This window comes from Gopherus flavomarginatus, chromosome 5 (genome assembly GCF_025201925.1).
Source record: "Gopherus flavomarginatus isolate rGopFla2 chromosome 5, rGopFla2.mat.asm, whole genome shotgun sequence".
Taxonomy (NCBI): domain Eukaryota; kingdom Metazoa; phylum Chordata; order Testudines; family Testudinidae; genus Gopherus; species Gopherus flavomarginatus.
Window position 1 is genome coordinate 37,003,529 of NC_066621.1, and position 14,415 is coordinate 37,017,943.

A 14,415-nucleotide genomic window follows, 5' to 3' on the forward strand; every position below is an offset into this window, starting at 1 on the left:
GTTGTTTGAAAAAAGCCTCATCCACCTCTTCCACCTGATTAGTTGGCCTGTAGTAGACTCCCAGCACGACATCACCAGTGTTTTTTACCCCTTTTAGCCTAACCCAGAGACTCTCAACACTTCCGTCTCCTATGGCCATCTCCACTTCAGTCCAAGTGTGTACATTTTTAATATATAAGGCAACACCTCCTCCCTTTTTCCCCTGTCTATCCTTCCTGAGCAAACTATACCCATCCACACCAACATTCCAGTCGTGTGTATTATCCCACCAAGTGTCAGTAATGCCAACGTCATAGTTGTATTTATTTATTAGCACTTCCAGTTCTTCCTGCTTATTACCCATACTTCTTGCATTTGTATATAGGCATCTAAGAGACTGGTTTGATCTTGCCTCCCAGCTTTGCCCTGACTCTCCTTCCTCTCTGCCATTATAGCCCGTGCTCCCTCCTGTTTCCAACCCATCTCCCAGATCTTGTTCCCCACTTACCTGTGGGGTTTGCTCACCTGTCCCCGTCGAACCTAGTTTAAAGCCCTCCTTACTAGGTTAGTCAGTCTGTGCGCAAATAAGGCCTTTCCCCTCTTCGAAAGGTGAACGCCATCTGTGCCTAGCAGTCCTTCCTCGAATAGCATCCGGTGGTCGAGGAAGCCAAAGCCCTCCTGGTGACACCATCTTCGCAGCCAGGCATTCACCTCCACGATGCATCTGTCTCTGCCCGGACCCCTACCTTCAACAGGAAGAATCGAACAGAATACCACCTGCGCTCCAAACTCCTTAACCCGTACTCCCAGAGCCCTGTAGTCACTCTTGATCTGCTCAGTGTCCCACCTCGCAGTATCATTTGTGCCCACATGGATGAGTAGCATGGGGTAGTAGTCAGAAGGCCGGATAATCCTCGACAATGCCTCTGTAACATCTCGGATACGGGCCCCTGGCAGGCAGCATACCTCTCGGGATGAACGGTCAGGGCGACAGATGGGTGTCTCCGTCCCCCTCAGCAGAGAGTCTCCAAACACCACTACCCTACGTTTCTTATCAGTGGTGGCAGCAGACCTCCCAGCCTTAGGGATACGAGGCTTCACCTCCTTGACTGTTGGGGTTGATTCCTTCTCTCCTGTATCAAGAAGAGCATAACGGTTATCTTTTACCACAGCAGGAGGGTTCGCAGCAGGGGTGGAGCACTGCCTGCTGCTAGAAGTAACCAGCTGGCTGTGTCCACCCTGAGCCTCCTCCTCCACTGGTGTGTCAGATACACCCTGAGGCATCTCCTCCTCCACTGGTGTTTCAGTAGTCCTGTGAACTCGGACAGCTACGTCAGCTGTCTCCACATGGATACTGTCCAGGAATTGCTCATGGATATGGAGGTTCCTCAGCCTAGCCACCTCCTCCTGTAGCTCTCCCACCTGCTGCCTGAGAGATTCCACCAGTAGGCACCTTTCACATTGGATTCCACCCCCAGCCTGGATATCAGTAAGTGGAAATTGCAAATTACATTCTTTGCAAGCCCACACCAGAATCTGGGTAAAAGCATCCATGCTTTCGTGCTCTGTCTGGCTACAGGCGCAGGTGGAGGAGACAGAAGCAGTGCTGGCACAGGTGTTGCGGGTCCTCCTCACCATTGTAAGCCTCCCTCTGTCAAACTCTCTCAAATTCCCATCTGCAGCTCCCTGTCCGCTCTGCTCTGCTGTAAACAGAAAGGTTTTGGATGTGGCTCAGTTTATAGGTTCAGGGGACCAATGGGTCACAGATGAGACCGACAAGGGACCCCCACTCCCTTCCTACTCTCCTTCCAAACTCCCTTGCAAAACCCCCTGTTAGCAGCTCCTGTTCGCTAAGCTCCCTGGTCACTTGTGCGCAGCTTTATAAAGCCCTGGCCTGAGTGAATGCCTCGCCCACTGGTTAAGGCTCAGCCAATTACCAGAGGCTTCTAGCTTTCAAACCTTCCTGGTAGCTCCGCTTCCAACTGCCAGCTACAGCACACGGTCCTTCAAACAAACAAACCAAACAGACTGACAAACACAAGCTCAGCACACAGCAAGTAACCCCCAAACACAAACACAAACACTGCAGACAGTCACTTACCCCACAGATGCTAAATGTGCTCCTCCTTCACCTGGAGAACTCCCTTGCAAAACTCCCTGTTAGCAGCTCCTGTTCGCTGTATAACACAGGCCCTAGAACATCACCGAGTGCTTCCTCCAGAAAACCTATGGCATGTGACTAAGCCAGACCACATCTTCTGAAAAGACATCTCCATGCATTCGAGCCAGCTGGTAAGAAAAAATCCTTCATCTGCGGTGATGTGAAGTTAAAGAACATGGAGAAGAAGAAAACCTCTACTTGGGTTGTTACTGGAGCTGAAGCAGAGAGGCCAGGATGAACACAGCTAGGGCCCAGGACTGACTATCAGCAGATCTGCCGTTTTCTGTTCTTGGCTTTTGACCATGAGCGAATCTCTTTGCTTCTGTGTGCCTCAGTTTCCACAACTATCAAATAAAGCTAATCAAGGTTCTGGTTTTTTTCTCTTCTCTTTTGCAAGGTGGGAAATTTAGATACATTTTGGGCCTGTTTACACTACCAGTCTAAAGTGTCTTTGTAAGCTGATGACCCCACCTCTTGTTCAGAACCTATGGATAACACAAGCTCCTAAGTTTGTTCTGTGCTTAGTCCCTGTGGACCAGCTGGGCTGGCCGGCCTTTTCTCGCTGGGCTGTGTGGAGCAGGTTCTGGGTACTAGGGATATGAAGAGGCTCTCAAGGACTAATTCTTGAAAATAAATATCGATGAACTGAAACACAATATAAAATCACTGCCGCTAACATTGGTGCGTGATCAAATACTAGCAGAGCGGTAATTAATGCTGAGGACAGGGCAGTGACAAAGAGTAATCGGATCCCTTGATAAGTTGGGACCCAGTGAAAGAAAACAAGTTTGAAAAGAACCAAAGGAAAGGTCCTCTACCTAGTAACAAAGCATGCAGGCCACACCTACACAATGGGGAAGTGTCTCCAGGAAAGCACTAACTGTGAAGAGGATTTAGGGGCCATGCTGGGCAAGTCATTCAACATGAGCACCCAGTGTGAACAGGGCTAATGTCATCATTAGATGTATGAAAAGAGCAGTGAATAGCATAGGGAGGTGACACACCATCAGTAAGACTGATCCTGGAATACAGCCTCCAGTTTTGGCATCCACCTTTGAAAAAGATTTTGAAATATTGGAGATGGGGCAGCCAAAAGCAATGAAACTTTTTGAGGGCTGGAGACAAATGCCTGCTAGTGAGCTATTGAAGAGCTCAGCACGTTTAGATGATCAAAAAGATCGGGAGGTGACGTCATTGAAGTGTTGAAGTGACTTCATAGAGAGAAAAGATTGGGTATTAAAGGGCTCGTTAATCTAGCAGAGAAAAGCAGAACAAGACCCCGTGGCTGGAAACTCAAAAGAGACCAATTCATATTAGAAATAGGACACAAATATTCAACAGTGAGGATGAATCACCAAAGGAAGAAACTAGAAAGGGAAGTGGTAGGAATTCCCCATTTCTTGGTGTCTTCTAATGAAGACGAGGTGCCTTTCTGGAATGTGTTTAGTGAAAAACTAGCTACTATTCTATACAGAAAGCATGTGCTATGCAGGGTGTCAGATTACATGCTCTAATTGTCAATTCTGTCCATAAAGTCTTCTAATTTATGAACAATTGAGCGTAGCATGGGGAAGAGCCTCTCGTGTTTACTGTGTAGTCGGTGTCATTCCCACAATGAAGAATCACTGAGTGGGGTGAGACAGGGGCAGCAGCTCAAACATCCAATGCAGCTGGACAGAGGCAGGACATCAGCACTGCAGGGGAGGGGTGAGTGCAGCAGTGACATCACAAGGGCGTTTGGCAGGACCTCAGCCTATTGGACAAAGGTGGTGGGGAGGCGATGATCTCAGAGAGAGATCTTGACATCAGCCAGGCAGGACAGGGGTGAAGGACAGGGGCAACCTTGGAGATCCCTGTAGCTTTGCTTCAGCACGTCTCCTTCTCGAGGTCTCTCCTTGAGGACTGAGAATTCACTTTCACATACGTGAGCGCAAGGAGGACCCTCTTTGGAGTTTTTTCCTTTTCCTTGATTGATTTTGCCAGAAAACAGACATCCCTGTACAGAAGGTAAGAACCTCCGAGAGGTTTGGAACCTGTTCAATCTGATCCATCAGGTGCTAGCTGATTTTTAGGAAAGGAAAACACTAGATCGTGGGGGCAGCATTTGATTTTCAACCTAGGACTTTGTCCCTTAGAATCACTGGGGATCTTGGGGTTTCTCCTTTTTGTTTTCCCTTTTTCTCTGTCCCTCCTACTTTTCTCTTCTTGCTTCCTTTGTCCTTTTCCTCTGCTCTCCTCCCACCACCAGGAGCTCTGTGTGTGCACTAGCAGGGGTGGGAGGCCCTCACAGAGAGGTGAGACTGGAACAGTGTTCCAAGAGCGATCCCCTCGGTGGTGACCTGCGTCATTCTTTGGGCTATTTGATGAGAACCGTTCGCCTCCCTCCCCTCAATGTCTCAACCTTTATTGGCTGAGGAGGGGGCTATTGACAGGGAGGAAACTCTGGTCTTTGTTGTTCTCTTTTATGACCAAGCACAGAAGTCACAACCAGTTATACATTTGACTAATGTTGATGTTGCTCTCCATTCATTGTCTCAGAGCAGTTCATGATCCTCTCTAACCTTCCAATTCTTCTCAAAGAATTGCTGAATAATTCCTATGAACAATTGTTGGTCTGTAGCACATTTGAGAGCAACTCTGTTTCTTAGTGGCTGCATCAGCTAAGACAAGTCACTGCTCCTTTCTCAGCCTTAGTTTCTCCTTCTGTCAAATACAAATAACAATCCTCTCCCACCTACCTCACGATGGGTGGATGATGGGGATCCATTGAAGAGTGTCACTAGTAGCAGGGCAGAAGAGGAGGTGTCCTATCACATTGAGCCATATCAGATGATGACATAATATTCTATTTTATTGATATTTTATGCTTTTGAAATTGTTAAGAGCAGCAACTACTTAGCTCAGACTGAAGCATCTCATCTAACTTTCTAGACCACAGTGTCTCCTCTTTGTGTACGATGAGACAGTTTAATGCACTGTGACAAGGAGGAGATGCTCTTGTTTTGCAAACAAATATTTTTGCAAAGAGTTTTCATCCTACTTGTTATGATTTCAAGAAACAACGTGGTTTAGTCATTCAGATTTGGATTTTTTGACAGAAAACAGTTTCCATGAAAATTGTCACCCCTTCTTTCCTGGGCTGTATCCCTGCCTCCGTGGGGGTTGCTGTCTGTTAGTTAGAACAGGAGTCAGGACTGTTGGCTTCTCTTTCTGGCTCTGTCACTGCTTTGCTGTGAGACTCCTTGGGTAGGTCCAATGGGAATAGGATCAATTCTCTAACTCCAGGCAGCAGTGAGCCTGGGTGAGAAGGGATGCTCAAGCTGTCTGCGGAGGAGAAAGGGATGTTTCCAGGTGTTGAACGTCAAGAATTCTAAACTTTGCTAAAATGGCTGGTGTAGAGAAACAAGAAATAGTTGAGACCAAACTTGAACCATTGTCTTTTTTAAAGCCCATTCAGGGATGGGAGTGCCAGAGAGCCATAGAGAGGGGGAGAAACTTGCCCAGTCCCAAAGATAAATAAGCAGCAATGGAACCAGAAGTGACACTTCCTCTCAAAGGCAGGGGGACTGGACATTAGGGCCTAGTTGCAATTGCCAGCTGTGGGAGGGAGTGTGCAGCAGTGTTAGTGAAGGGGTCCATCCATGGCTCTGACACTCGGTGTGACTCTGAGCCGGTAGCTGAGGTCCGTTTGCCATCAGTAGGGTTGGGGTCCCATGGCTACAACCCAGGGGGGTTGGGAGGCTCCAAGAAGGTGTGCAAAGTGCTGGGATGTCAAGATCCAGGAGCCGCTGTCACCTCTGCACTAGGGCAGTGTTCTGCACCCCGCGGCTGCTGGCTGACTTTCTCTGTCCCCTGACAATAAGACAGACTCTTGTTTTCACAGCCAGTCAATCGCCCTAGAGTCATCACCCTGCCTGCTACCTGGGCAGGGTAACTCCTCACGTCATCACCCTCTCCAGTCTGCCTTCGGCTTGGAGAGTGAGGAGGAGGGCGAGGGACATCTGCTGACCCTGAACATCTGCCATCCATCAGACCATCACTAGAGCAAGTTAGTGGCATTAGGGTTCCTCGGTGGCTTCCCCTGTCTGTCTGGAGAGAGACAGAAAGGGGGAGAGAACATCTCAGAAGGGGATTTCATTTGCAAACAGCCCCCAAGAGCCCCTCACTCTCATACTGGGCAGGGGCCTCTCCCGAGCCATCTCCAGTGTGTTTGGAAATGTGCCAGCAATGGGACTCCCAGCCCTTCACTTATGGGACACTGTTCTCCAGGCTGAGTCTCTGATCTGGGCCAGACCCTGTGAGCTGCTGAGCATGGGAATCAATGGGGAATGAGGAAGAATGGCCCTGGTCTTCCTTTGCCTAAGGTCTTTGTGACTTTGAAGTGGGCAATGGTTTCCCAGGAGAAGTCCGGACTCCTGGGTTTTGTTCCTTCTCTAGCCTGGGCAAGGGAGTGTGGCCTGGGATGACAGGAGGGGGCTGCTTGTCCAGAGTAACCGATGGTCTTTGGGACTGATTCCATTGCTCTAAAAGGATTAGACTTCCTTGATATTGCAGTAGCAGCAGGGATTACGAGGGGGAATGTTGGGAGCAGATCATGCAATGAACTCCTGCCAGCGTGTGTAGCTTGCACTCCCTGCCTCCTGTGGGGGGAGAAGGGGCTGCTCTGGTTGGAGCAGGGATGAGGAGGGACTGAAAAGGCCCATGAGTGAAAGGCTACCTTGAGCCCAGACTCACACTTGCTCCCCGCTCGATTCTAGGATGGCCAGGCTCCTGAGGATGCTCAGGAAGAAGGCTCTGCAGGTGGCCCCAGAGCTTGAGGGAAGCAGCTGCCATCTTCCCAAGGGGAAGAGTTGCATTCTTTATCTGAATAGTGGTGATAGGTGTATTCTCTATTCGTTCAAAGTAAAAGATTTCCTTCTGGGCAATATCTCGATGGTTGACTGGCAACAGCAGGCTGAGAGACCATCTGTATTGTCATGCAGAGTGGATTTCTTTATTTGATTTCATATGTGTGCGCAGAAAGCAACAATGCCCACCATTGCATACGACTAGCGGCTAATGGAGGAATGCCTGTGTGGGGTCCAAAAATTGAAGTCAGGGGTCAATGGTCAGAGAGAAGAGTAAACTTCTGTCCGAACAGGTACTGATGAAACTTTCGAATTCTGAAAACAATTCCCAATGCCTCACATTCGATTTGGGCATAGTTAGTTTCTGCTTTGCTTAGAGTGCGTGAAGCAAAAGCAATAGGTCTCTCTTCTCCCAAAGGCATAATGTGTGACACGACTGCTCCCACTCCATAAGGGGAAACATTGCAGGCCAACTGTAGGGGTAAGGATGGATCAAAGTGCCTCAGAACTTCAGAATTTAGCAATACATCCGTAGCTTTGTTAAAAGCAACGTCACAGGCTTCAGTTCATTTCCAGGCCTTGTTCTCTCAAGGAGTTTGTGCAGTGGTTTTAGCAGTGTGGCTAACTGTGAGATAAACTTTCCATAATAGTTCAATAGTCCTAGAAACTAGCAAATCTGGCTAACATTTCGAGGAGGGGGAGCCTCCACAATAGCCTTAACTTTGGCAGGGGCCTTACGAAGACCTGTAGCATCAATGATGTGTCCCAGATATTCAGCAGAGGGCTGGAAGAATTCACACTTGTCTTTGCAGACTCACAGTCCATACTCTTCCAGTCTTTGTAGGGCAGCCTCTAAATTCTTTAGGTGATCCTCCTCATTCCTTCCAGTGACCAGGATGTCATCCAGATAGCATTGGACTCCTGGCAAGCCACACAAGGTCTGGTCCATAGCCCTCTGGAACAGGGCGGGAGCAGATGTTATTCAAATGGGTAGGTGACAGTATCGATAAAGCCCTTTATGCTTCACAATAGTCAACAGCTCTTGGGACTTTTCATCAACGTGCATGCGTAAATATGCTTGACTCAGATCAATCTTACTGAACTTTTGTCCCCCAGCCAGGCCTGCGAAGAGGTCATCGATTTGGGGAAGCAGGTATTGCTCTGCACATAACACTGGGTTGACAATGACTTTAAAATCACCGCAAATCCAGAGGGAGCCATCTTTCTTCACTATTGGAACAATGGGAGGTGCCCATGGGCTATGGGAAACTGGTATTAAGACACCATTTGTGACCAGGTGCTCCAGGTCCGCTTCGACTTTCGGCCTGATGGCATATGGCACAGTTCTGGCTTTCAGATATTTTGGTTGACTGTCAGGTTTAATGTTCAATTTCACAGTGATTCCCTTCATACTTCCCAGAGCCTCTCCAAAAACAGCAGCATGTTTCCTTAGTATAGTGGTCAGACCCGTTTCTTCTTTAGTCACTCGGTGCACTTCTGCCCAATTCAGCTGGATCTTCCTAAGCCAAGACCTACCCATTAAGGCTGGGTAATTACCTCTCATCACAAACAGTGGCAATTTAGCAGCCTGTCCATTGAGCTCCACCTTAACATCAGTATTGCCCAACATGGGTACAGCTTCTCCCGTATATGTCTTCAACACAGTTTTTGTTGCTTTAAGTGGAAGAAGCTGTAGCTTTTCTTTATACACAGTCTCTGAGACCAGCAAAATGGCTGCACCAATGTCCAGTTCCATGCATATAGGTTTGCCGTCCAACAACAGGGTTACCCAGTATTCATGTGAGCTCACTGCCAAAGACAAAACGTGGAGTGGCTCTTCTTCTTGTGAGGAGGTATCTCCTTGGTTATCCTGGGTCTCCTTGAGGATATGCAGATTTCCCTTCTTGGTTAGCCAGACCACAGGCCTCTTTTTTCTTTTGTTTACAGGCACACTCGATGTGTCTCTTTTTGCCACAGTGTCGACACACCAGGTCCTTACACCAGCATTCTGATGCAGGGTGACCTGGCTTACCACAGTGGTAACATTCCTGACTCCCCACAGTTTTGTGGCTAGGTTCTTGTGACACCTTATGCACCCTAGGGGATGCACCGATGGCTTGTGCCTTCTTTGTAGCCAGTTCCATGGAGACAGCAATAACAATGGCCTTCTGTAAGGTAAGCTGAACCTCTATCAATAGGTGCTTCCGTATAGCTTCACTGTGCAGGCCACACACTAACCTGTCACGTAGGGCCTCATTTAACATCTCCTTAAATTCACAGTGTTCTGCAAGCTTTCTCAGAGTTGCTACAAATTGTACAACTGTTTCGTCTTCTTTCTGGTCTCTTTTGTGGAACCTATATCTTTCAGCAATTGCCAGTGGTTTTGGAGAAAAATGGGACCCCAGGATTTCCACAATGTCACTGTAAGATTTAGTCTCTGGCTTAACAGGGTGTAGTAAGTTGCACAGCAGGGAGTAGGTCTTAGCCCCTACAACACTTAAGAACATTGGCACCTTCTTCTCTTCTGTAATGTCATTTGCAATAACAAAAAGCTCAAAATGCTCAGTATATACAGGCCACTGCACTATATACTCCTCGAAAGGTTCCAATGGCCCTGAGAGTGTAGCCATGATTTTAGTTTCAGTTTGCACAGTCAGAGCAAACAAGCCACTTCTCAGCCCCTTCCAGCAGCAAACAAGGTTTGTTTGTCTGTTTTTGTACCTTTAACTTTACTTCCTTCTGTTGCTGGGGCAGCACAGAGATCCCATCCTCATCGCCACATTGTTATATCCTTGGGGGGCAACAGCTTTAGGAAGAAATCACTGGAGACACAGAGAGCTGTAAACCTTGGAGCAGCCATTTATTGCTACACACAGAACTAACCAACAGGCAGCCAAACAGGCTGGGCTATCCCCTAATACTCTGACCCAGTTGCCATAGCAACACAAGATTCTATTACCACAACAACCAAATACACAACAGAACCCGGTCCCACTCTGACACTGGTAGCAGCCCAGGGCTCTGTACTCAATAGCTAGGGCTGCTCTTTTCTCTTTGATGCAGGTTTCCATGGGCACATCCTACCTCTCTTCTCAAGTTCCCTTTTAGGCTTTCCTTGCTGCTTTCAATTTCCTACCTAGTTCTCATTCCAGTTCATAACTCAGCTAGGCTTGATCACCACTGAAGTCTGGTACTTTCGGGGCCAATACATGGTCCCTCTGAGGTAAGAATCATTCTGTAACCAGTTTGGCTAAGCCCCAGGCTCTGCAGCCCAGGGGAAAGCACTCTCCTTTCCCTGTTACAGACCTGCGCTGCCAAGGCCTGCTTTTATTGGGTTGAGGTGAGTCTTGCCCACAGGCTCAGGGTTTAGCTGATGGCCATATTTGGGCTCAGGAAGAAATTTTCCTCCAGGGCTGATTGGCAGAGTCCCTTGGGGTTTTCACCTTCCTCTGCAGTATAGGGCACGAGTCACTTGCTGGAGGATTCTCTGCACCTTCAAATCTTTAAACCATTATTTGAGGACTTCAGTAGTACAGACATAGGTTAGGGGTTTATTACAAGAGTGGGTGGATGAGATTCTGTGGCCTGTATTGTGCAGGTCGTCCGACTAGATGATCCTGAATGGTCCCCTCTGACCTTAAAGTCTAGGTGTCCATGAGTTCAGACCTCTCCAGTTCAGAGCTGGTTTCCAGAGGGGCTAAGTTCACAAAGGCTCGACTGGCTGCAGTTGGAGTTTTGCTGGTTCTGGTGACTCTGACATTCATCATTCAGAGGCTGACAGGTTTGTTGAGGGGATGGGGAAACCCCATTGCTGATCAGAAGGAGGTCAGAGTCAGATCTCTAGGAGCTGAAGGTTCATTTGTCCTGCTGCAGGACGTGGAACTGGAGAGTGGAGATGTTGTTATGTGAATGAGACTGCATGATGGAGTTGGAGCCTGAGGGATGGAAGCCTCCTCCCAGAAATGCTCCCAGGAGAACAGGTTTGAGGACATTTCTTGGGAGCCTCTTGCTAGAAAAAAAAACAAGAGTGATGGAGATGTCTCTGTTCCAGGGATGGAGGAAGCTCCCTCTCAGGCTATGCAGCAGGGATCCCATTTCTCACCCAGGAGACCCATATTCCCAAAGAAGTCAATGGCTCTTACCTCCATGAGGGAGCGGGGTCTTCCCTCTCAGCCTCTTTGAGAACTAGCACTGCTTGGTTTCATAGGACAAGGTGACCTGTCCCCACTGCTCCCTGAGGTGGCTCAGCTTCTGACTGCACCCATCTGGGAGGCTTGCACACACCCGAAGACCTAGAAGACAGGTTCCTATTCATGTCACCCTCTGAGAGCCCATAGAAGGGCCAAAGGAAGAATAAAGGGCAAGAGGTGAAGCAGGCCCTGAGCCTCTCTCTCATCCTCACCTCCTCAAATGTAGAGCTTCCCGAGCTTCAGTTGGGCAGACAGTCTGTAGCCCTGACACAAAGGTCCTTCTGCGCCATATGGGGCAGGGAGATCTCTGCCTGGCAGCATGGGGAATGGGATGGGGGTAAGAGCAAGGAAAGAGGGGAGGGGTATGGGAGTGAGTGGAAGAGCTCATGCCCCAGATGAAGGAAGTTTGGAGTCAGAGGGAAGGACCCTGGCCCACAGAGAGGGGAGAGAGTTTCTGTCAGGGACAGGGGCCTCCATTTCCCCTTCCACTAGCCCCCCAGTTACAGTGAGACAGAGCAATACCTACAGCAGGGAGCGGGAGTTGCTGAACATGGGAGGGGAACCTTTAAGGGCATCAGATGAGGCGAAGCCCTTGCAGTGCCTCAGGCACTTGGTGCAAGTGACGGATAATGCGCAGCTGACACATCACCTTGGCTGTGACATCCTCCAGCTGCAGGGGAACGAGAACGTGTCAGAGACTGAGACCCCACCCAGAAATCTGCCCAGGGAGGACTAAGGTCACCTGGAACCAGCACCACTTCCACCCAGCAGCTCCTCATGTCTGAGTGGTGGATTCACACTCCTGATCCCCAGGATGGAGGCTTGTTGTCCTCTCTAGTGACCTCAAGTGCCAACCCCCCTCCTTGTAGGGTTAGCTCCTGCCATCTCCCCGTCAGTGCCTCTGACAACTGTTGCACCTCCAACGCACCTGGGGACACTGCTCAAGTTTGTAGAACCCTCTCCTCCACCCCTACCTCCATCCTCACCCAGGTAGGGCAGGGAGCGGGGCAGGAGGGATTCTGACAGCAGTGAAGTGGGATGTGGGAATGTGAGGAGGTTGAGACCTTTCCCCAAGTCACCCAAGTGACAAATGCTGAAGCCACTGGATGGCAGCACTGGTGAAGGGGGGAGGTCAGCAGCCCCTGGTGACTGAATCCTCCCGTTCTCTCTAGAGGGGGTCCAGCCCTGCCAGCAGCAGGACAAACTTCCCCCACTCACGTGTGCCTCAGAACTGCCTGGCCAGTCGCCATCACCCATCAGTCCTTGGCCTCCCAGGCTGCCAGTGATGGGAGCAGCTCCGGGTGCTGGCTCAGGTGACATGGACACTAGGCCATGGGAAAATGGGTGCAGGTCTGTGGGGCAGGGAAGGTTCACAGAGGGCACTTAGGGGACTCTCCTGCCCTTCCCAGAAGTGAGAGCAGAGCATCATATCCTAAGAACAGAAGTCCAGAAGTCCCCACTAGGATTCTTGCTTTCAGGACAGTGAATGGTGATAGGATGGGAATGAGGCCTGGGCCCCACCCCCAATCTCTGAGTCTAATGCAGCTGCTTACCTTGTCCCCCATCAGCTGCTGGGCTTCCCTCTTGATGGAGTAAGTGAGGAGAAATGCAGCCTGGCTGACACGGAGCAGGGAGTCGTGGATAGCCAGCATTACTGTCTGGAGGAAGTATTTTCTCTGCCCCTCAGAGAAGAATTTTCCAAAGACCTAAACCCAACAGGACACGAGGCTTTAGCAGATTGTCCTGAGCCAGCCTCCAAGTCCTGTAGATAGAATGGCTTCAGCATCTGCTGCCCCAAAGGAAGGGTAAGAGAGCTGCTGTAGCCAAGGCAATTCGTTCCCCAGGAGGCTTTCAGGGTCCCATGGCTCAGGAAAGCCCCTTGATTAAAAGGTGGCAGATGCTTAGGGACCAAAGCCTCCAGTGGCTCTTTCTGGAGGGAGATTGATCGCAGGGGCCATGTTGGGCTGGAAATGGATCTCTAATGTGGGGGAGCAGGGCCCACTCTGCTGTGCAGCGCACAGAGATAATAGGGGACCCTGTATTGCTTCCAGCAGAGAGATCTCCTGCACCTCAGTGACTAGAGGACTGTGCGTGTGGGGGAGGGGGTTGGAGCTGACAGACCAAAAGTCTATTCCCACCAAATTAGTAATTGCTGGGTAAGGCCACTGCAGCTCCTTGGTTTCTTCCAAAGGGAATCCAATCTGCAACCTGACAAGGATAAGGAGACTCACGTCCCTGTCCCCATCACAGACCCTCCTAGGAAACTTTTCTTCTGCTGCAGCAATTCAGCTTGCAGGACAAGCTCACACAGTCTCTCTCACGTGTGGTCTATAGAGCAGCATTCTGTAGATGCACTTGTAGATCCAGGAGCCATTCCAAGGCCTCCTCTGTGAGATTGTGGAAATCACCCATTTCACCTTTGACTCCAATCTGGGGGCACTGGGTTATGGTGTCTTTCAAGATTTGGATGTTCTCCCCACAGTTGTGAGACGGGGCGGTGGGGGGGGTGGTCTTTGATTTTCTACTTGTGCAGCAAGTAGCTGCAACTTGGGTCAGTGACAATGTGCTTCTTGGAATAGTGGCTGAGATCCAGATACTCTGCCATTCCCTGGCCGGGTCTGGAGACATGAGGAGGGCTCATGTGGTCCATATTGACTCTGGAGCTCACTGTGTCCCCTACCCAGTGCCCAGGTTGGGGCATTCTGCTTCCTGACTGGCAATGGAATTGGGCAAACCCCACCTCCTTTCTCTGCTTCTACAGGGTGCAGGGAATTAAACAAGGGTCTCATCAAGCAATAGTGACTGACTGACCAAGTGCTCTTCTCTCAGACACTTGGGGATCAGCCAGGGGGACAAGGAGCAGAGAGACACCCAGAGCCATAATCCTCTATTAACTCACCCATCCGGGGATTCTCCTTATGCCACGTAGCAATGGCTCCATGTAAGACACTCAACTCATGGCAACTAGCGAGGTAACAGTGTGGGACCTTTAGCACCAGCCTGTCCCACTGGGTGCTGGATGAGGAACTCTGAGATGGAAATAAGGAGTGGGCTCTTGCCCTGTCTCCAGGAGGCATCCACCGCAGGGACCCCAGCCAGACCAACTAACTGAGCTGTCTCATGCCCTGCCACAGTGTCCTTACCTCCCCTACCCTGGCTGTGTTCTTATAGCCCAGGAGCCTGGTGTCCCAGGGCCAGTCGTGGCACCACAGATCTTCTGCCTCATGTATAGTCAGCC

At 49.8% G+C, this 14,415-nt stretch overlaps 1 protein-coding gene and 1 long non-coding RNA gene across 8 annotated transcripts in view; one reads left to right on the forward strand and one right to left on the reverse strand.

The window, feature by feature from the left end:
* The first annotated feature begins 1,133 nt into the window (after window positions 1-1,133).
* LOC127052478 (zinc finger protein OZF-like) overlaps window positions 1,134-14,415 on the forward strand; it is a 62,476-nt gene continuing 49,194 nt past the window's right edge. For 2 of the 7 annotated variants that reach the window (XM_050956196.1, XM_050956199.1), the window contains exon 1: window positions 1,135-1,468. The gene's annotated coding sequence lies outside the window, so the exon portion shown is untranslated. Of the gene's footprint in view, window positions 1,469-14,415 lie in introns of all 7 variants that reach the window. The other 5 variants (XM_050956195.1, XM_050956197.1, XM_050956188.1 and 2 more) reach the window with 3 other exon arrangements.
* LOC127052685 (uncharacterized) lies at window positions 11,360-14,374 on the reverse strand. Its single transcript, XR_007774865.1, has 3 exons — window positions 14,321-14,374; window positions 12,731-12,883; window positions 11,360-11,847 (listed from the first exon to the last, which is right to left on the reverse strand). It is a non-coding gene; the product is annotated as an uncharacterized LOC127052685 (long non-coding RNA).